Source organism: Pelophylax lessonae (genome assembly GCF_965119305.1).
Source record: "Pelophylax lessonae genome assembly, chromosome: 3".
Lineage (NCBI taxonomy): Eukaryota > Metazoa > Chordata > Amphibia > Anura > Ranidae > Pelophylax > Pelophylax lessonae.
In genome coordinates this window covers 473,734,722-473,757,385 of record NC_138770.1, presented here as the reverse complement: position 1 = coordinate 473,757,385, position 22,664 = coordinate 473,734,722, and positions in this window count along the sequence as shown.

The following is a 22,664-nucleotide window of genomic DNA, read 5'->3' as shown; positions in this document are numbered from 1 at the left end:
CCTAATCAAGGAATAAGGCCTACCATCTTGCCTCCACCTCCAGTACAAGTTGAAGGCGGAGAAGAATATGAGATTAAGGAGATTTTGGATTCTCGTATCCACAGAGGAAGACTCCAGTATCTCATAAGGTGGAAGAACTATGGACCCCAAGACGACACCTGGTTGGATACCACTGATGTTCACGCACCTAGGCTTATACGAAGGTTTCACTCGAAATACCCGGAGAAACCAGTGCTATAGGCCTTCCGGAGCCGGCCTTAAGGGGGGGGGTACTGTAAGATTCTGGTACCTCTGGTACCCTTATTTTCCATTTTCTTTTCAAATATGCATCCCACCTTTCTAATTAGGTGGTACGCATACACCTTTAAGACGGATGACGTCATCGCCGAGCGCCGCAGAGCGGCTATTTCAACCGCCGGCGTTCTCTCTCACATTGTTCGTTCAACCTGCCTGTGTGTCCACATGCTTACAAGCTTGTCTTGCTACCGGAACCTCCAGCTATTCTCTTACATAGTTACATAGTTACATAGTTAGTGAGGCTGAAAAAAGACACAAGTCCATCCAGTTCAACCTATGATGTGTGTGTGTGTTTGCTTTTAACCGTACATTGTATACCCCTGTATGTTGTGGTCTTTAAGGTGTCCATCCAATAGTTTTTTGAAACTATCAATGCTCCCCGCTGATACGACTGCTTGCGGAAGAGCATTCCACATCCTTACCGCTCTTAAAGTGAAGAACCCCTTACGCACTTTAAGGTTAAACCGCCTTTCCTCAAGTTTTAGTGAGTGGCCACGTGTCTTATTGTATCTCCTCTCTCTGAATAGTTTGTTCCTTATGCTCGGGTCGCCAGTACAGTATTTGTACATTGATATCATATCCCCCCTCAATCGTCTCTTCTCCAGAGAGAATAGGTTCAGTGCTTGTAGTCTTTCCTCATAGCTGATGTTCTCCATTCCCCTAATTATTTTTGTTGCCCTTCTCTGGACTTTCTCCAGTTCCAGCACATCCTTCCTGAGGACCGGTGCCCAGAACTGGACAGCATACTCCAGATGTGGCCGGACCAGAGTCTTGTAGAGTGGGAGAATAATCTCTTTATTTCTGGAGTGAATCCCCTTTTTTATACAACCCAGTATTCTGTTGACTTTGCTTGCGGCGGCTTGGAATTGCATGCCACTGCCAAGCCTGTTGTCTACCAGTACCCCCAAGTCCTTTTCCATCCTAGACTCACCCAGAGGTTCCCCCCCTAGTGAGTAGCTTGCTTTCTGGTTTCTGGCCCCCAAGTGCATTACTTTACATTTTTCAACATTAAATCTCATCTGCCATATAGTTGCCCACCCCGTTATTTTGTTCAGGTCCGCTTGCAAGGTTTCCACATCCTGCATAGAAGATATTGGCAAGCCTAATTTAGTATCATCTGCAAATACTGAGATTGTACTAGATATCCCCTCCTCTAGATCATTTATGAATAAATTAAACAGGATTGGTCCCAGGACAGAACCCTGGGGGACCCCACTTTCCACACCCACCCAATCCGAGTACTCCCCATTAATCACCACCCTCTGTGCTCTCCCCTGGAGCCAGTTCTCTATCCAGGTACTCACCTTATGGTCCATACCTACCTTCCTTAGTTTGTACAGTAAGCGTTTGTGGGGAACAGTGTCAAAGGCCTTTGCAAAGTCCAGATACACCACATCCACAGGCTTACCTTTATCTAGGTGGCAGCTCACTTCATCGTAGAAGGTTAATAGATTGGTTTGGCACGAACGATTTTTCATGAATCCATGCTGATTACTACTAATACTACAGTTTTCATTACTAAAGTCTTGTATGTGGTCCCTTATCATCCCCTCCAAAATTTTGCAGACTACTGATGTTAGGCTGACCGGCCTATAGTTACCCGGGATATATCTCGGCCCCTTTTTAAATATTGGTACGACGTTGGCTTTTTTCCAATCAGCTGGCAACATACCCGTCTGTAAACTATCCTTAAAGATCAAGAATAATGGTCTGGCAATCACCTGGCTGAGCTCATTAAGAACCCTCGGGTGCAAGCCATCCGGTCCCGGGGATTTTTTTATGTTAAGTTTCTCTAGTTTAGCTCTAAGTCTATCCTCTGTTAGCCATGGCGGCACTTCCTGAGGTGTATTATTTAATTCGGCCTTACAAGCAAGGTTCGTGTAGCCCCCCGATTCCTTTGTGAAGACTGAAGAAAAGAAATTATTTAACACTTCCGCCTTTTCTCTGTCCTCTGTGGCCATTTTTCCTTTATCATCTTTTATGGGGCCAATGTGCTCTGGCCTCGCTTTCCTACTGTTTATATACTTAAAGAACTTCTTGGGGTTCTTTTTACTCTCCTCCGCTATATGTCTCTCGTGTTCTATTTTAGCCGCCCTGATTTCGTCTTTACATTTCTTATTACACTCTTTGTAGTGCTTAAATGCTGCCAATGACCCCTCAGTCTTGTATTTTTTGAAGGCCTTTTCTTTAGCTCTAATATACAGTACATTTTTATGTTGGAGTTTAGCCACCCAGGGTTTAGTTTTGCTCTTTTAAATTTATTTCCCTGTGGAATGCACTGGCCCACCCCCTTGTTAAGTATGCTCTTGAAGCACTCCCATTTTTTCTCCGTGTTCTTTGTTCCCAGGGTTCTATCCCATTTGATATTTTCTAGCAGCGAGCGCAGTTTAGGGAAATTGGCTCTTTTGAAATTCAGTGTCCTTATATTACCCTTGTGTTTCCTATTACTGTAATTAATACTGAAACCAATTGACCTATGGTCACTGTTCCCTAAGTTGTCCCGTATTTCTATATCCGTGAGCAGGTCTGTATTGTTGGTAATCAGTAGGTCATGTACCGCATTGTTTCTTGTCGGTGCATTCACCATCTGACCCATGAAATTGTCCTGCAAAACATTTAGGAACTGCCGAGCCTTGGCTGAGTGTGCGGTTCCTTCTGCCCAGTCTATCTGGATAATTAAAGTCCCCCATTATAATGACATTTCCCATCCTTGCTGCCAATCCTATCTGTAACATGAGGTCCGCCTCACCCTCCTCCCTCTGGTTGGGGGGCCTATAGCATACGCTCAATATTACCTTCCCCACCGTGCCTTCCCTTTGAAGCTCTACCCATAGGGATTCTGCCTCGTCCATAGCTCCATTATTAATATCATCCCTCATATTTACCTGTATACTGTTCTTAATATACAGACATACCCCTCCCCCTTTTTTACCCTCTCTATCCCTGCGATAAAGGGAATACCCTTGAATGGTCGCCATCCAGTCATGAGAGCTGTCAAACCAAGTCTCAGTTATCCCCACAAAATCTAAGTCCTCCTCAAACATCAGCAGCTCCAGCTCTCCCATCTTGTTGGCCAGGCTTCTGGCATTGGTATACAAGCCTCGTAATTTTGATCGGTTACATTTATCCTCATTTGATGTTTTTAGGCTGCTCTCTTGATTTTTCCCCGTACCCACCCTGGGTTTAGGAGCTCCGAACACCCTACCGCTAATGCCCCCATTTCTGCCCTCTGAAACTTGCTTTCCACTGGCTAATTCTACATCTGTACCCTCCCCCCATTCCCTAGTTTAAAAGCCCCTCTAACTTTTTGGCCATCCTCTCACCCAGTACGGCTGCACCCACCCCATTTAGGTGCAATCCGTCCCTACCAAAGAGCCGGTGACCGACTGAGAAGTCGGCCCAGTTCTCCAGGAACCCGAAACCCTCCTTACTACACCAGCTCCTCAGCCACTCGTTAACTTCCCTAATCTCCCGCTGCCTCTCTGGTGTGGCTCGAGGTACAGGTAGTATTTCGGAAAATACTACCTTGGAGGTCCTAGTCCTCAACTTAGCGCCTAAGTCCCTGAAATCGTTTAGGACTCTCCATCTTCCTCTGCCTATGTCATTGGTACCCATGTGTACCATGACAGCTGGGTCTTCCCCAGCCCCACCCAATAATCTGTTCACTTGTTTTCTATTCATTGGGTCTCCTTATATATAAGAAAGTGTGCTGGTGGTAATATATAGCAGCATTTTACTTTACCTATTACTGTACTGTTGCTTTCCCTGGGGTCTAGTGTGGCTGGGGGTGCTTGGAAGGCTATTGCGTTCCATATCGCGGCCCCTGGTCCTTCCTGTGACTCCCGCACGGCTTCCGGGATCATTGAGGTGAGGCTGTGGGTGGCGCAGGCGCAGTGGAGGAATTGGCAGCGTTCGCGCATGCGCGTGAGTGCCATCGGTCAAGGCGGGGGCATAGCTGTTCCTGACAGTGGGTAAGTGCTACCTCTCTGCGTTTCTGCACCTTTGAATCTGCGGGAAAATGTCTGTTAGTTAGCCCTTGCCTTGTACTTTGTGTCTATTACAGTTTCCTTAAAAGAGAGCAGTGTGGATGTATCACCGCCCCCCAGTGGCCAACCCTTACGCTACAGGTAAGAGTGGTTTCTTTTTAACCTCTCCCTGTATGGTTCGGGTGTCCGTATAGTCATGGTAACCCTTCCTTTTCTCTTAGCCCTTCTAGGTCTGATAGACTTCCTACGGCACGTGACGATAAGGACCTTCCCAGTCACAACGTCATCACACTTCTTTGGGCTCTGGACGCCATATATCCTCTTCTAGGCGTCACAGAGAAGATTCTAGAGCTGTGTCTGTACACTGCCGCTCTGATAGGAGATCCTTCTGGGGATGTGGAGCACATGTTCCTGATGATAAATCACTCTGCGACCCTTGTTTTTCACAAGCCTCCAAGTAAAGAGAGGGTGATAACCAACAGGTGGAATCCCTGGTTAGACAGGTGGTCCAGGAATCACTAAAGAACACGGAAACTGACTGTACCCACAGCCCCTCCGTTGGCTTAGCAGGTACCCCTGTTGGAGATAATCCCTGTGCTCCAGGTCCTTCTCAGCAGAGCCATTCTGTGTTCAACTCCTCGGATAGCGAGGCAGAGTCAGATACTCCTGGCATAGGTTTTGATGTTGCCCTAGTCCCCACTCTGGTTAAGGCAGTGAAGGAAGCCTTGAAGTGGGAAGAGCCCGTGGAGTAACCTTCCAAGTGAAGAAGGTATTTCAAACATCTTAAGAAAGAACGCCCAAATTTCCCTTTTCTGGGTGAACTTGGTGAAATCATCTCAGAAGAATGGGGCTGCACCAAGAGGAACAAATCCTTAGTATCTAAAGTAGCCAGGATGTACCCTTTCAAAAGTGCTGATATGAAGCATCTAGAGTCAGCGCTTCTTGTTGACGCCGCCCTAATGAGACTAGTGAGACATGTCACTCTCCCATTGGAAGACACAGTATCCTTCAAAGATAGTCTTGAGAGAAGAATTGACACTGATCTCAAGAAAATCTATATCTCTGCTGGTATGGCCTGTAAACCAGCGCTAGCTATTGCAGCCCTATTTGAGGCCTGAACGGAGGAAGTGAATTCTGAGCTAAGATCCTTTTCTGAAGAAGTGGCCAAGACTTCAGCAGTCAGTGATCTCAGGCTAGCGGCTTCTTTTCTGGGGTAGGCTTCCCTTGACATTATATGTCTGGTGGCACGGGTCATGATCTCTTCAGTGATGGCTAAACGTGCTTTGTAGCTGTGCCCCTGGCTAGCCGATCCTGCTTCCAAGGAGGAATGGTGTCATATCCCATTTCTAAGGGTCCTCCCTGTTTGGAAACAAGTTGGAGAGTGCCATTTCTCGTGCCACGGGCGGTAAGTCTGGGTTCTTGCCCCAGGACCATCGCTTACTTGGCCAAAGGAAAGTTCAGCCCAGGCAATCTTCTACACGGTCAAGGGCATCATCTCCTTCCCTCTGGAGAAGATTCCGATCATCAGGGACAGGATACGTCTGGCCATGTCATCATCTTATCTCTGAGCCTCCCAGTGTGTCAAAATAATTGGCACCATGGTGGCCACAACGCCCATGGTGAAATGGGCACAATGCAGAATGCTTCCATTTCAAACGGGTTTCCTCCAACAATGGAGCCCAGGTGCCATGGATCCCCTCATACGGATTTCATCAGTGATGCGAGAAAGCCTTCCGCGGTGGTTACAAAGGAAAAATCTTCTCAGTTGCCACTCCATCATTTCCATCTCTTGGGTCCCGATAACCGCACTTGCCAGCAACACAGGCTGGGGTGCTCACTACCTATCAGAGATAGCCCAAGGCAGATGGAGCTTTCTATCTCACAGGGAAGTCTCGAATGTCCTGGAGCTTCGAGCAGCCTTCCATGCTCTCCAAGCATTCTACCACCTTACAGTCGGGAATTCTGTCCTTCTGAGATTGGACAACACAACGGCAGTCTCGTATATAAAACGGCAAGGGGGAACTCGCAGTGGCTCCTTACTGAGAGAGGTCGAGCCAATTATGATGTAGGTTCAGAAGCACTTATCCAACATCACAGCGGCCTATTTTCCAGGGACGCGGAATGTTCAGGCGGACTTCCAGAGTCCACCTGGACAACAACGAGTGGAGTCTCCACGTCAATGTTTTCCAATGGCTCAAATCTCTGGAATTCATTCTGGAGGTGGATCTTTTCACTTCCTCATGCAAGTTCAAGCTGGAGAAGTACTACACAAGGTTCCGATGTCCCCAAGCCTTTGGAGTGGATGCCCTGACAGATCAGTGGAGGTTTCATTGAGCTTACGCCTTTACCCCAGTTCCGGTCATTCTTCAGTTTCTGTCGAGCCTCAGGATGGAAGAAGTGGACGTTCTTATGGTTGCCCCTTACTGGCCGAACAGGTCATGGTTCCCAATGTTGATGCAACTCAGCTTTAGGGATCCAGTCCCACTGCCCTCCAGACCAGACCTCCTGTCACAGGGAATGTCGTTACATCCTTTCCCATCCCATCTGCACCTGATGGCCTGGTTTTTGAGAGGGGAGGGCTAGAAGCCTTAGGATGCCCAACTAGGGCCATTTCCACACTTCTGAACGGTAGAAGAGCGGGTACAAACAGAGTCTATGAGAGAATCTGGACGAAATTTATGGCTCACATTGCCAAAGATGTGGGTGTGTGTAACGATCCAAAAATTCAACATGTTCTAAGTTTCCTGCAGTCTGGCCTAGATCTATCCTTATCGGACAGCTCTCTTCTAGTTCAAGTGTCAGCTATCTCGGCCTTCACCACAGGGATATCCTGGGCGAAACATTCTCTTGTTAGGTATTTTTTTAGAGGGGCCTCAAGGCTCAGACCACTAAGGAAGCCGAGATTCCCTAAGTGGGATCTTCCACTTGTTTTGGATTTCCTATCAGAAGTAAGAAGGGAACGCTCTGATCAACTCTCCATCAAAGACCTGTCTCTCTTGGTGGCCTTCCTAGTGGCAATTAATTTTGCTCTGGGGTGCAAGGAGCCTTTTCTCATTCTTTCCTGATCGGGTGGTTCTGATTCCCATGTTGGATTCGCATCCCAAGGTATCCTCTATCTTCCATAAGAATCAGGAAATTGTTCTGCCAACATTCAAATCTTCTGATTCTGTTGATCATTCCTTGGATGTCGGGCAAATTCTGAGTTTGTATTTGGAAGTGTAAGAAGAGGTTTTGTCAAAAAGGCTCTGGCAGAGGATGAGTTAAACTCACAGGCTAATCCTGGCTCCACCCTTCTCATCAAGGAAGAGCACTATTTAAGCTGGATCAGCACACAGGTTCAGTGCTGCTTTGTCTTCAGCCTTGTTGACCTGAACCTGCTACCTGAATCCTGTTTACCAGTACCAGACCCGGCTTGTCCTGACTATCCTCTGCTCTCCGCCTGCACCGACCTCGGCTTGTCCCTTGACCTCCGCTCCAGTCTGCTCCTTCTGGCTCCTGTATGACCGTTTGGCTTCTGACCCGGCTTGTCTCACTACGCTCCTGCCACCAGCACCAGTTGCCTGCATACCTGCTCTAGACCTACCCGGCTATCCCTGTCTGTGGACATTAGCCTGCTTCCAGCTACATCAGGCACTCGTGCTACTCTATACTCGGCACCTCCTGTCTTCACTATCAGGGGTCCCGAGTCAGAGGCGTAAGAGAGGCCTTCCTCACCGTTCAGGCTCACCTCCAGGTACGTGATAGTACAAAGCAGCCAATGTCAGAGCCTGAACGAGGAACCTCTCCAATGGACGAATTATGCCATCACCTGGCAGCACTTACACAGTCTGTCAAGGACCTGCAAGAGGGTTATAACCGACTTGAGGGACGTGTCCAGTCATTAACCTTGTCATCTCCTGCAGCTCCTGCATCTCCTGCTCCTGGAGGATCTTCTGCCTCACCGGCTGTAATGTTTTTTGCCACCAGAACCCGGGGTACCAACCCCGGAAAGGTTCTCAGGCGATCGCAGCAAATTTTGATCCTTCCATAATGCCTGTGAGCTATACTTTGCCCTACAGCCCCGTACCTTCTCCCTGGAGGCTACCAAAGTAGGCTATGTTATTTCTCTTCTGCAAGGAGAACCCCAGTCCTGGGCCCACCGTCTACTTGAACATAAGGATCCTTGCCTATCAAATCTGAACTTATTCTTCGGAGCTATGGCTGAGTTGTATGAGGACCCTCAGAAGACCAATACTGCTGAAGCGGCCCTTCATACCCTTCAGCAAGGCCGCAGAATAGCAGAAGATTATGCGTCAGACTTCAGACGCTGGAGTGCTGACACCGATTGGAATGACGCCGCCCTCCGCTATCAATTCCGATTGGGACTTTCCAATCCTCTAAAGGACAAATTGCCCCGTGTGGGGGTGCCAGGTTCTCTGGAAGCTCTAATTAATCTGGCTATCCAGATCGATCGGCGCCTAAGAGAACGCCGTTCAGAAAGGGCTGGTGAGCAACTTCGACCAATGTGGATGATGCCGCGAGTCTTCCGCCCTTCAGGGCCTACACCCTCAGTCTCTGCCCCACCTGCTGCTGACACTCCAGAGCCGATGCAGCTCGGCATGCTTCGGCCTTCTCTCTCTCCAGAAGAACGCCAACGCTGTCGGTTGAACGATCTATGCCTGTACTGCGGAGAGAGTGGACACTATGTGAGATCCTGCCCCGCCAAGAGCCGTAAGTGCTTAACTCTCTCTTCTATCAACCAGGAATCGAGTTCCCATAACTCCTCTCACCTGACTGTCCTTGTCTCCTCACAGCTTCCAGAAGGGGCTATCCGGGTACCTGCCATTATTGACTCTGGAGCCTGTAGCTGCTTCATCGACCAAGAATTTGCTAACCAACTCAAGGTCCCTTTAAAGCTGAGATCTAATGGAATGGCAATCCATTTGGCAGATGGGTCACGTATAAAATCTGGGCCTGTCACTCAAGAGACTCTTCCCTTACCCGCCACCATATCTGGCAAACACAAGGAACTTCTACGCCTGGATGTTATCACTTCCCCCTTATTTCCTATCATTTTGGGAATGCCATGGCTACAGGCACACAACCCCTGTATCAACTGGAAAACAGGAGAAATTGAGTTCCTATCCCCTTACTGTCGACAGCTTTGCTTCTTCCAACAACCTCTTCAACCACCTTCACTGCTATGCATGGAATCTGATGATGAAGTTTGTTCCTCTGTTCCTGTGGTCTATCATGACTTTCTAGACGTCTTCAGTAAAAAAGGAGCAGAGACTCTTCCTCCCCACAGACCATACGACTGTCCAATCGAGCTCCTCCCTGGAGCCGAAATACCTTTTGGACGAATTTTTCCCCTCACAGAGCTTGAACTCACAGCTTTAAAGGAGTACATCGATGACAGCCTAAGGAAAGGTTTTATTCACCCTTCCATGTCCCCGGCAGGAGCAGGGATTTTCTTTGTGGAGAAGAAAGACCACTCTCTCCGACCCTGTGTGGATTATCGGGACTTAAATAAGATCACAGTCAAAAACCGTTACCCCTTACCCCTGGTACCAGAACTATTCCAGATACTTTGTTCTGCTACCGTGTTTACCAAGTTGGATCTACGTGAAGCATATAATCTGGTGTGAATCCGGGAAGGTGACGAATGGAAGACTGCATTTCGCACTCGTTTTGGGCACTTCGAGTACCTTGTAATGCCCTTCGGACTCTGTAATGCCCCGGCCACCTTCCAGCATTTCATAAATGACATTTTTCGAGACTTTCTAGACTTATTTGTCATTGTATATCTTGATGATATCCTGATCTTTTCTGTTACCTTGGAGGATCATCATGGGCATGTAAAGAGTGTTTTGGCCAGACTTAGGCAACATGGCTTATATGCAAAACCCTAAAAATGTGAGTTTAGCCGACAGGACATTCAATTCTTGGGTCTGGTTCTTTCCACAGAGGGCATCAAGATGGATCCGCAAAAAATGTCTGCCATTTTAGACTGGCCAGCCCCCACAGACAAGAAAGGGGTACAGCGGTTTGTGGGATTTGCGAACTTTTATCGGAAATTCATCAAGAACTTTTCTGCAATTATTTCTCCTATCACCCAGTTGACCAGACAGGGTATTCGGTTTCAGTGGACCCCTGAGGCACAAGCCGCTTTTGAAACCCTGAAGACCCTATTTACCTCCGCACCTGTGCTCCGACATCCTGACCCCGCTCTACCTTATGTCCTGGAGGTAGACGCTTCCAAGTCAGCGGATGGAGCAGTATTATCCCAACGCCAAGGAGCCAAGGCCCTGTTGCATCCTGTTGCCTTTTTCTCACGTAAACTGTCTCCTGCAGAGAGGAATTACGATGTGGGTGATCGTGAACTCTTGGCAATTAAAGCAGCTCTAGAAGAATGGAGGTATCTTCTAGAAGGAGCAGCTCATCCAATCCTGGTATACACAGACCATAAAAATCTGGAATACCTGCGAGCTGCGAAACGTTTAAGACCACGTCAGGCCAGGTGGGCTCTTTTTTTTTTCAAGATTTTCTTTCCACGTTACCTATAGGCCGGGATCAAAGAACACTAAACCCGATGCGCTCTCCCGCATGTTCTGTGAGGCGGAAGAATCTGTGATTCCAGATACGATCCTGTCTTCAGGGAACTTCCTGTTGCTACAAGAAGACTTACTATCCCAAATCAAACAGGCGTCTAGAGGAATGCCACCTCTTCCCGGAGTTACTCTACAAATTAAGGATGGACTTCTTTGGCACAACAATAAAATCTTTATTCCCGAAAGATTCCGGGTCAATATTCTGGGCCTCTGCCACGATCACACACTCGCTGGTCACTTTGGTATCCACAAGACTACTGAACTGCTCCAGCGTACCTTCTGGTGGCCTAGCCTGGAGAAGGACTGTAGGAAATATGTTGAGACCTGTGTCACCTGCATTCGGAACAAGACAACCAGATCTAAGTCTTGGGGTCTACTCAGACCTTTGCCAATTCCAGACAGGGCCTGGAAAATGATATCCATGGATTTCATTTTGGAACTGCCCCCATCCGAGGGTCCCACTGCCATCTTTGTAGTCGTAGATCGACTATCCAAGATGGCACATTTCCTGCCAATGAAGGGTATACCATCAGCCGCAGATACTGCCAAAATGTTCATCAAGGGGGGGGGGCGTGTCCTGACCATGGCGGCGTGAAGACGCATGGTGTGAGAGCTCCGGACATCTCGCCCCGTCCAAGACATTTAACCTGCCAAATCTTACCTCAGCATGAGCTCCGGTCGCAGGAGAGGACCCAAAAAACCCCTCCGCACGTCTCCAGGGGCTGAACTGCACCGCTACTTCCCCGGGACCTGATCCTCTTCAGCCTGCACAGGCCGCCCGCAGCCACGTGGGACCCCTTCTGCACAGATGGCGGCGGCATCTGCACCGGTCTCCCCAATGGCACCACAGCTGTTTGATGGAGTATCACAGTCCCCGTCCTCCTCGATCGCCTCGACACCTTCAGTCCCGGCAACTGGCGGGTCCGGTGACGCGGGAGACCTCCGGGTGCTGATCCAGGCCCTGCCCTCGAAGAGAGACTTTGAAGCGCTGGCTTTGCGCTTGGAGGAGGCCCACGCCAGGGACATCCAGGCCGTTCATACGGAAGTGCACGGCCTACAAGATCGGGTGTCGGCGGGCGAACATTCGGTCACCTCGCTGGAAGCGCGAGTCTCTCGGCTGGAGGCCGCCCAGGCAGTACAGTCAACGCACGTGGGGGAGCTGCAGTTGCGGTTGGAGGAGATGGAGGATCGCAGCCGCCGGAACAACTTGCGGCTTCGGGGGTTGCCGGAAGCCACGGGCCCGGAGTCCCTCCCTGCCACGGTCCAGGCGATCTGCCAGCGGCTGGCCCCGAATCTCCCACCCGCCTCGCTGGAGTTTGACAGGGTTCATAGAGCCCTGGGGCCCCGCTCTTCTGATGCCGCTCGGCCGCGCGATGTCATATGCCGGCTGCACCGTTATGCCCACAAGGAACTCATCCTCCGACAGGCATGGGAGACCGGCGATGTGGACTTCGACGGGGCATCGGTGAAGATCCTCCCGGACTTGTCGCGGGCGACGCTTCAGAGGAGAGCCCTGCTGCGGCCCCTGCTAGAGCGCATCCGCCAAATGGGGTGCACATACCGGTGGGGGTTCCCCATCTCCCTTACGGTCCGCAAGGGCCCTACCTCCTACACGGTCCATCACCCGGAAGACCTGCCAGAGCTTTTCGCTTTCCTAGAAATGGAGCCGATGGAAGTACCTAACTGGCTGCAGCATCTGCAGGCCTCCGGCCGACGATCAACATCCCACTTCGGCGCTGGAAGGGGCCTCCCGCCCCGCACACCGAGACCCTGGCACCATCGGCGAGAGAAGTTTGAGGATCCCGGATGTGATAGGAGTCACTTTGGGCCTGGGGGTTGTGGACTCCAAATTCCTCGGAAAGCACTAGGAGCATCTTTCAATGGAGGTACCCGGTCTGGGGTGCCCTGTTCCGTTACACCGGACATCTCCTCCTGGGCCTGACCTGCAGATGAGTACTGTTTTCCTGTTTTTTCCTTAATGCTGCTCCCTGCATCCTGGTCCCCGGAAGCACTGACGGTGCCTTTAGGCCTATTCTACTGCCACCCCCCCCTCCCCACCCCCCCACAGTTTTCCTTTTCTCCCTGGATGTCCCGGCCGGTTTTGATGGGGATTTGACTGATAATGGTCTTTCGGCCGGGCCTCCGTGGCAGGTCCCCCCCTGTTTGACTATGGGACATAGACTGTTCTTGCAGCGGGGCCGGAGCTCCCTCCGCGGCTAAGATGTCCCGCGGCTGAGCTCCTCTCCCCACGGATGCCTGGAACCCTGAGCAATGCCCCCCACCCCCGGAACCGCCTGATACTCCCGCTCCTCGATCCTTTGACCAGTTGTACTGGAGTCGGGATACCCGCCCTTCACCTCCCCCGCTGTCTGGATACTTGGTGCCGGGCCCCTGTACACTATTGTTTGCCCCATCGAACTGGGCCCCCTCGCCTCTGAGGGACCTCCCCAGCCTTGGGGGGGGCTCGGCGCTCTCCACCTGCGGATTACAGGCTGTATAATGTGTACTCCAGTGCCGGTGCATTGTTGGCTGTGTTGGGGGGGTGGGGGGAGGGGGTAATGTGTCTCCTCTGCTGCTGGCGGGTAGGGTTTCTACAGGGGTGAATGTATGGTGGGTGGGGGGGGGGAGCATGTCCGGATCACCTGCCAGAGGTATGTGGGGTGCGGGGCGGAATACTTGAGCCTCGTAGGGGCCGGGGTGGAGTTTGGGGGGTCGTCCCTCTATTATGGGGATGGGGGCAGGTGCAGCAGCTGTTGGGTTGATGTTACCTCGTCTGGTGGAGCTCGGGAGGACGGGATGTGTGGGATATAGTTTCTGATGCTCTAGTTGACGCCCTCATCTGCTCACTCGTCCTTCCACGGTGGGCATACGGGGGCGCTGGGGTTTTTGATGCTCAGGATGTATGCTAATGTTCAGGTTGCTACGATATGTTACTTTTGGCAGTGTATTATTGTTAATTATTGTTTTTTCTTATTTATGGTTCAGAAGGACGGGGTGAGCCCTGTCCGTGGAGCTTTCGTACGTTGAGTTGAACTCCACCTTCAGACTCTTACCCCCCACTAGGCCTACACCCCTTCCGCGGGTCCTTCCACCCTTGTGGTTGGGACCTTGGGGTGTCTTTTTCTTTGCCTTTTTTAGAGTTCCCCCCCTCTTTCTCCCTTTTTATCTTTCTCTCCTTACTCTCTCTCTTCCCCTTCCCCTCCTTCTTCCTTCCTCTCCAGACCCCTGCCGAGCTCGGGTTTCGGCAGACTTCCCCATCCATTTTTACTTAACCCCTCCCCCTCGTCTCTTGTTTCCTCCCTCCCGTCTCCCCCCCTTCCTCCCACCCCATCCTTACCCCCTGTCTCCTCCCCTTCGTTGGTGTTGGTTCCCGCCCCCTGCCCCTCATGGATCCTGTGCGGGTGACTTCCCTAAATGCCAGGGGCCTTAATGTGCCCGAGAAGAGGCGGGTTTTGCTGGGAGAATTGCGACGCCTCCACTCGGATGTTGCCTTCATCCAAGAGACCCATTTTCGGGATGGTACTCTTCCGCTGCTTCAGAACAGGTTTTACCCGTGTGCGTACCACGCCGCCAACTCGGAATCCAAGTCTAAAGGGGTGTCTATTTTGATTTCAAGCCGACTTCCGTGGACCCTCCTAGACCGCAGGGCGGACCCGGGAGGCAGATTCCTGTTTCTTAAAGGCCGACTTGGGGAGGTGCGGGTCACGCTTGCTACCCTATATGCCCCCAACGCTGGGCAGGAGACGTTCCTTCGAAAATCTCTGACGGCCCTATTGGATTTCTCGGAGGGTAAGCTCTTATTGGGCGGTGATTTCAACCTTCCGCTCGAGCCTGAACTAGACACCTCCACGGGAACCTCCTCAGTGTCCCGTGGACGCCGTCGGCAGGTTCACTCCCTGCTCCATGACTTACAGCTTGTAGATGCGTGGCGCCTCCTGCACCCGGGGGAACGCGATTACACATACTTCTCGATTCCCCATCAGGCTTACTCCCGCATTGACCTGTTCTTGCTCCCTCACCGTCTCCTGCAGGACGTGGTTGAGGTGACAATCGGTCCCATCACTTGGTCAGACCATGCCCCAGTAACACTGTCGGTAAGTTTAAGCGGCACCTCTCGGGCTTCAGACTGGCACTGGAGGCTAAATGAGAGCCTCTTACAGGACCCGGAGGTTCTGACAGACGTCACCCAACAGCTTCAGACCTTTTTCCATCTCAATACCGCCCAGGATAGCGACCCGGCAGTGATCTGGGAGGCGCACAAGGCGGTGGTTAGGGGGGTCTTCATGAAACATGGGGCGAGACTGAAGAAAGCCCGGGAGGCTCAGCTAGAGAGCCTTCTGGCTGAAGTACGCTCCCTTGAGGGATGGCACAAACGAGACCCGGGACGGGGGGGAGGGCAGGAGCTGGTCCGACTCCGCGAGCAGATTGCGGACTTACTGCGCTATAGGGCCAAGGCGGCCCTACAAAAGTGCAAGCGATTCACGTATGAATCCGGAGACAAATGCGGGCGCCTGTTAGCGCGCTCTCTCCGGGAACAACGAATGGCGTCTTACGTCCCCTGGCTGTTGGAGCCGGATGGCTCTAAGATACACCTACCGAAGACTATTTCTCGCAGCTTTGGTGCTTTCTACTCCCGCCTGTACGGGCTGCCCCAAAGGCTCTCTCATCCGGCAGCTGTGGAGTCCTACTTGGACTCGGTCGACCTGCCACGTGTGGCCTCCCCGGACCGGAGTGAGATGGACTCCCCCTTTACCTTGGAGGAGTTATCGACGGTCATAGCCTCTGCCAAACGGGGAAAGGCACCGGGTTCGGATGGATTCACGGTGGCCTATTATCAACAGCTACGGGATATCCTGGCCCCCCTTTACTGCTCCTCTTTAATGCAGTAGGTGACTCCGTCTCTTTCCGGGAAGAATCCTTGAGGGCGCATATTTCAGTGATCCCTAAGGAGGGGAAGGACCCCTCGGCCTGCGGGAGTTACCGGCCGATTTCACTGCTTAACGCAGACTTGAAGTTCTTCACTAAACTCCTGGCTCTCCGTATACAAACTCATTTACCCGCACTGGTACACTTGGACCAAGTGGGGTTTGTCCCCACACGTGAAGCTAGGGACAATACGATTAAGGTTGTCAACCTTGTATGTCAGGCGCGTCGCTCCCGTGTTCCTACTGTCTTCTTGAGCACGGACGCGGAAAAAGCGTTCGACCGGGTTAACTGGTCCTACATGTTTGCGATCCTCAGACGTCTCGGCCTGGGCGACCGGATGCTCTCCTGGATCCAGGGGGTGTATACTACCCCTAGTGCTCAGGTGAAAGTGAACGGGGTGCTTTCGGAACCGTTTTGCATCTCCAATGGCACGCGACAGGGATGTCCCCTGTAGCCGCTACTCTTTGCGCTCTCCCTGGAGCCTTTTCTGGCTAAACTCCGGATGAATTCGGATGTCTCAGGACTCCCGGTCGGGACGGCCGTGCATAAGGTCTCCGCGTACGCGAATTACCTCCTGTTCTCCCTGACCCAACCCCTGATCTCTCTACCGTGCCTCCTGAAGGAATTCGATCTCTTCGGCACTGTCTCCAATCTGAAAATTAACTTCTCAAAATCTGAGGTTATGGGGGTTGCATTAACGCAGACGGTACGGAACATCCTGACTCAGAACTTCCCATTCAGATGGGCAACGGGGGACTCCGGTACTTAGGCACATGGATCTCACCTAATCATGCAGATCTATTCTGCCTGAATTTCCCTCCTCTCTTGGTGACCATTCGAGCTCTTCTGGCGAGGTGGGCCACGGGGCTCCACTCATGGTTTGGGAGGTGCAACATCCTCAAGATGACGATACTCCCTAAACTGTTATACTTGATGCATGCACTCCCGATATCCATCCCGGCGGATTTTTTCCGGAGGGTCGTCACTCACTTTGTGTGGGCCGGGCGGAGACCACGCCTTGCCCGGCGGCTGTTGGTACTACCCAAGCAGCATGGCGGGGTTGCTTTACCCAACGTTAAGCGTTATTACCAGTCGGTGATGTTGACGAGATGGATTGACTGGGCTCGGCACGCCGACCTGAAGCAATGGGTTTCTTTGGAAACTTCATTGTTCTCTGTATCCCTGCCCAGGGCGCCTTTGGTACCCCGGGATTTGCCAGCGGAGGTCAGGCAACATCCCCTGATTGGGCCGACGATCAAGGTGTGCTCCTCCATTGTGACCAGTAGGGGCCTTGCAGACGCACGGGGTCCACTTTTCCCAATCCTGGGGAATCCACGCTTTACCCCGGGTTGTGGAAGGGACAGATTTGGTGAGTTGGCCCAGGAAGGCGTCTTCCAGGCTTCCCATTTTATCAAAGACAACCAATGGCCTTCCTTGTCCCGACTCACTTCGCCGGGTGATGTGTTTTGCCTGTCCAGGTGGCAGGCCCTTCAGTTACTCCACTTCCTATGGGAACTGGGCCAAGCGTCGCTTTTCACGAGGGAATTGCTGCCTTTTGAATCACTTCTGACGTCTCAGGGACACATGCTTCATGCACTCTCCCAAATCTACTCACTTATATCTCAACCCCCGGAGGACTTCGTCCTCCCAGGGATCCTCAAGTGGGAGCGGGAGCTGAGTCGGAGTTTTACGGACTCCCAACGATGCAACATAGTTCGTTTTTCCCTGAAGTCCTCCATCTGCACACAGACTCAAGAGTCCAACTATAAAATCCTCTCCCATTGGTACTACTCTCCTGATCGACTCAGCCGCATCTTTCCGGGCACTTCGGATAGGTGTTGGCGGTGCCCTGGGTTGCGGGACTTCTGGTCTGAAGTTCGCCGACTACCCAACGGATGACGGAAAGAGTTATCCCAGACGACCCAGCATTCTTTTTATTACATTGTACGGACATTGCCCCGAAACGATATAAGCACTCGGTGTTGCGTCACCTGCTGGACGCAGCGAAATCCTGCATCAGTCTATGTTGGAAGAGCTTGACCCCCCCGACGATCTCCCTCAGAGGTTGCAGAGGGTGAAATGGATTAACGATCTGGAGGACATGGTATTGACAGCACGTGGTAGGAGGGAGCAATACACTAAAATGTGGGCTTGCTGGAGTTCATACTCTCGGATGAGGGCCGGACCTTGAGTACGCCCCCCCCTGCCGTAGTGGTCCCACTGGGCCTGGGGGTCACCCGCGCGGGAGACACTCCCTTGTCACCCTCCCCTCTGTCTGTCCCCTCCTGTCCCATGCCCTCCCTAATATCTCCTCCCCCCCTCCCCCTCTCTTTAGTATCTAAAGTCTGTACCTTCTGTTTCCCTTTCCCCTTCCTGGCCTCCCCCTCCCTTGTCCTGTATTCTTTGGTTTCTTCCCCTATTTTACTAGGTTACAAATGTGATTACATGACCCTGGGTAGGGAACGTGGCCCTCACCTCGTATGCCTACCCCGGTATACTGGGCCTCCATTACCTGCACGATTCCTGGTAGCTTAGCAGGCCATGCTCCCTTCAGTCATGCTACTTAATGGAGAGATGAGCCTGCATATACGATGTTCTCCTGGATCAAATTGTAATTGGGACTTGGTCTCTTATACTTGTTGGGGCTCCTCGCGATGTTCTTGTTTTATGCTGTATGCCTACTTGAGTTCATATGCACTTTATCTTTTGTTTGTGTTTTTTATGCAAATATTGAAATAAAGAATTTGAAAAAGAATGTTCATTAAGGAGATTGTAAGATTGCATGGAGTTCCTACTAACATAGGGCCTAATTCAGTATAAGTTTGCAGTAGAGCTGCTCACTTCTCCAGAAATAACTCCAGCCTAAACTCATTGCATCCTAATTAGGTAAGTGGCTGGAGTTAAACCATCAACTAGATGCTTTAATGGATTCGGAGTTGGAGTTAACTTAGACTGAATTCGGGTTTTGAATTCGGGTTTGGAGTTAACTTAGGCTGAATTTGAGTTTGGAGTTAGCCAAATTCCCTTTGTGTTTTTCATAAAAGGAAATTTGTCTATTCTGAATCACTATTACACAGCAATGTCATTTATTATGGTTTATTTTAATTTTAAGGTATAGTTATGTATCTTATGTGTTTTAACCTTTAGATTTTCTAATAGCAGACTACACAGCTGTCTAATTAGCAGTCTTCATTCTTTATTCATCTGAAACTTTCAGGCATATCTGATTGTATTCAGCACTTTGGTGTAGTGGGCTAAGCTCACAGCCAAAGATTGCTAGGTCATGAGTTCAAGGCCCAACCATGATAACACCCTGTGTGCCATAATTTTTTTTGGCCACATAGTAATACATTGGCTACATCACCTAAAATTGCATGTCAATGGCCTTGTATATTCAAGAAACAAACATGCATATGTGCAGGGTGTAATTATGCATTTGCCAAGTTTCAGTATTTATTTATAGCTGTCTAAAATTTAAGAAGGTGATGGCACACTTGGGATTTGAACTCATGCTCTCAGTGTTTATAAGAAAGGAACACTAACCACTAAACCATTGAGCTGAGCATGATTACCCCTGGAATATTTATTCCCATGTTTCAATAGTTAACCACTTCCTTACAGGGCAGTTACACCCCTTCCTGCCCAGGCCAATTTTCAGCTTTTTATACTGTTGCATTTTGAATGACAATTGTGCGGTCATGCAACCCTGTACCTAACACAAATGTATGACAGTATTTTCATAAAAAATAGTGCTTTCTTTTGGTGGTATTTGATCACTGCAAGGTTTTTTTTCTATTGGCAAAAAGAAGACCTAAATGTTTGACCCCTAAAATAATGTGTTTTTGTTTATGTAATAAAATTTGGTAAATCAATATGTTTTTTGTTGCACTGAAGAGCATTGATGAGGCTGCGCTGGCAGGCACTGATGAGACACTAATATGCAGCACTGATAGATAGATAGGTGGCACTGATATGCAGCATTGATGGGCATTGATAGGTGGCACTGATGGGCAATGATTGGCACTGGGGGGCAGCACTGAAAGATGGTAATGATAGGCAGCACTGATGAGGAGGGCACTAACAGGTTCCCTGAGCACTGATTGGCATCAATGGTGGCATGGGTGGGCATCCCTGGTGGCTCTAGTGGCATCCCCCAAGGGTCTGCACTGGTAATCAATGCTCTGATTACAAGCACAGACCCCCCCCCCCCCACACACACACACACACTTACTTTGCATATGAATGCCATTTCTTCACAGCTGAAAGTGGCCCTCACCATGATTAGCCAGTTGATTGTGACCACTTGCTGGAATGTGTGCAAGCCAATTTGGTGTCATTTCTGGTCCAGGGCGAACGCCAATGTGCCATTTGCAATTTATTGTAAAGAGATTTTGCTTTATTTTAAAAATGGCGCACACAGACAACTAAAATGTATTGGAAATGTTTTACCTAGGCCAGTGATGGTAACCCTTAACCCCCCCCCCCCCCAAGAAGTTTTTGCCCTACATTTCCCAAAATGCTCATGTACTCTGCAGTGTAGATGAGCATCATGGGAAATGTTACAAAACACCTGTGTTGCCAAGGTTCATCATCACTGACCTAAGCCAACTAAAAAGGTGAGTGAGCGCTGTAGCAATCTTTTATTTAGTAATCATTTTTAGTGATTTTTTTATTAAATGCTTTGGTTACATTCATCCACAGCGACTGAATGGAAATTTTGTATTATTCCTTAATTTATATATTTTTAGCTAAATATATACATAAACACTTTAATTTTTTCTTACAATTTAGCCCCCACACACACACACACCACCACCCCCACACACACACACACACACCCCCCCACACACACACCCCCCACACACACACACCTCCCCCCCACACACACACACCTCCCCCCCACACACACACACCTCCCCCCCACACACACACACCTCCCCCCCACACACACACACACACCCCCCACACACACACACCTCCCCCCCCCCACACACACACACCTCCCCCCCCACACACACACACCTCCCCCCCCCACACACACACACCTCCCCCCCCACACACACACACACCTCCCCCCCCCACACACACCTCCCCCCCCCCACACACCCACACACACCTCCCCCCCCCACACACACACACACACCTCCCCCCCCCACACACACACACACACACCTCCCCCCCCCCACACACACACACACCTCCCCCCCCCACACACACCTCCCCCCCCCCACACACACACACACCTCCCCCCCCACACACACACACACACACCTTCCCCCCCCCCCACACACACACACCTTCCCCCCCCCCCCACACACACACACCTTCCCCCCCCCACACACACACACCTCCCCCCCCCCACACACACACCTCCCCCCCCACACACCTCCCCCCCCCCCACACACACACACCCCTCCCCCCCCCACACACACACCCCCCCCCCCACACACACACACCCCCCCCCACACACACACACTTCGCTGGAGTAAATGGAGAAACCCTACCCAAGTTCATACTGTACTGCCATTGCACACACACAAAAAATACAAGAAATGGATTACATTCAATAGACACAAAAGATATCTGAATTACATCTAGACAAATATGAAGAAAAGAAAACAAAAAACCAGGAGCTGTGTACAAATGAATAAGCTTTATTGAACATGTATAAAACATCAGTAATCACTCAAGCAAGCATGTGAAATGTGCAATGCCCCCCCCCCCCCCCCCCAAATCAAGTAATTTTTATTCAAATTACAGTGCAAAGATACAACATATGATGGATAGATAGAGCTTACAATATCCAAAAGTCAAGCAAAATAAGTTGTAGACACCTTAGTATTAAGCATAAAACAAACCCAACATACTTTTATGTTAATTGTTTGCATGAGCCTGCCTTTTCATTTAAATACCATCAAATCAGTAGAACATACAGCTACACAGAGGCATGAAAATAAAAAAAAAAACATGTATAGAGCAGTGTTAATTTTGGCAGCAAATGTCAATTTAGTTTTAGTCCCATTTTAGTCTTTAGCAAGTGTTTTAGTCGTATTTACTCGACTAAAACGTCCTACATTTTAGTCGACTAAAACGTCCTACATTTTAGTCGACTAAAACGTCCTACATTTTAGTCGACTAAAACGTCCTACATTTTAGTCGACTAAAACGTCCTACATTTTAGTCGACTAAAACGTCCTACATTTTAGTCGACTAAAACGTCCTACATTTTAGTCGACTAAAACGTCCTACATTTTAGTCGACTAAAACGTCCTACATTTTAGTCGACTAAAACGTCCTACATTTTAGTCGACTAAAACGTCCTACATTTTAGTCGACTAAAACCCATTTTAGTCATCTATAATCGAATGGGTGTAGTTCAATTGTAATTTGTAATGCATTATTTAAGCATTTCTCTACAATTTCCAAACTCATTATATACTTCTGGTCCTGGAGTGAAAAATCTAATATGTTATTATTTATGGTATTAAGCTTTGAGCATACACCAGTGTTAATTTTGGCAGCAAATTTCAATTTAGTTTTAGTTATAGTCTTTTGACTAAAATGCCATTTTAGTTTTAGTCGTATTTTAGTCATCTGAATTGTTTTAGTTTTAGTTGTATTTTAGTCGACTAAAATGTTTTAGTCGGTTTTAGTCGACGAAATTCACACTGGTATAGAGTACATAAAGACACACTTTGCAAAAACTATACCAAACAGTTAGAGCATGAAAAGTATTCATCCAACAGAATACACTTAGTGCAATAGGGATCTTTAGGCATGCCAGCAACCCCCCACCCCCCACAGCAAATTTTTTTTTTTTTTTTTTTTTTTTTTTATACCACTTCAGTAATTTCCATCCAGAGAC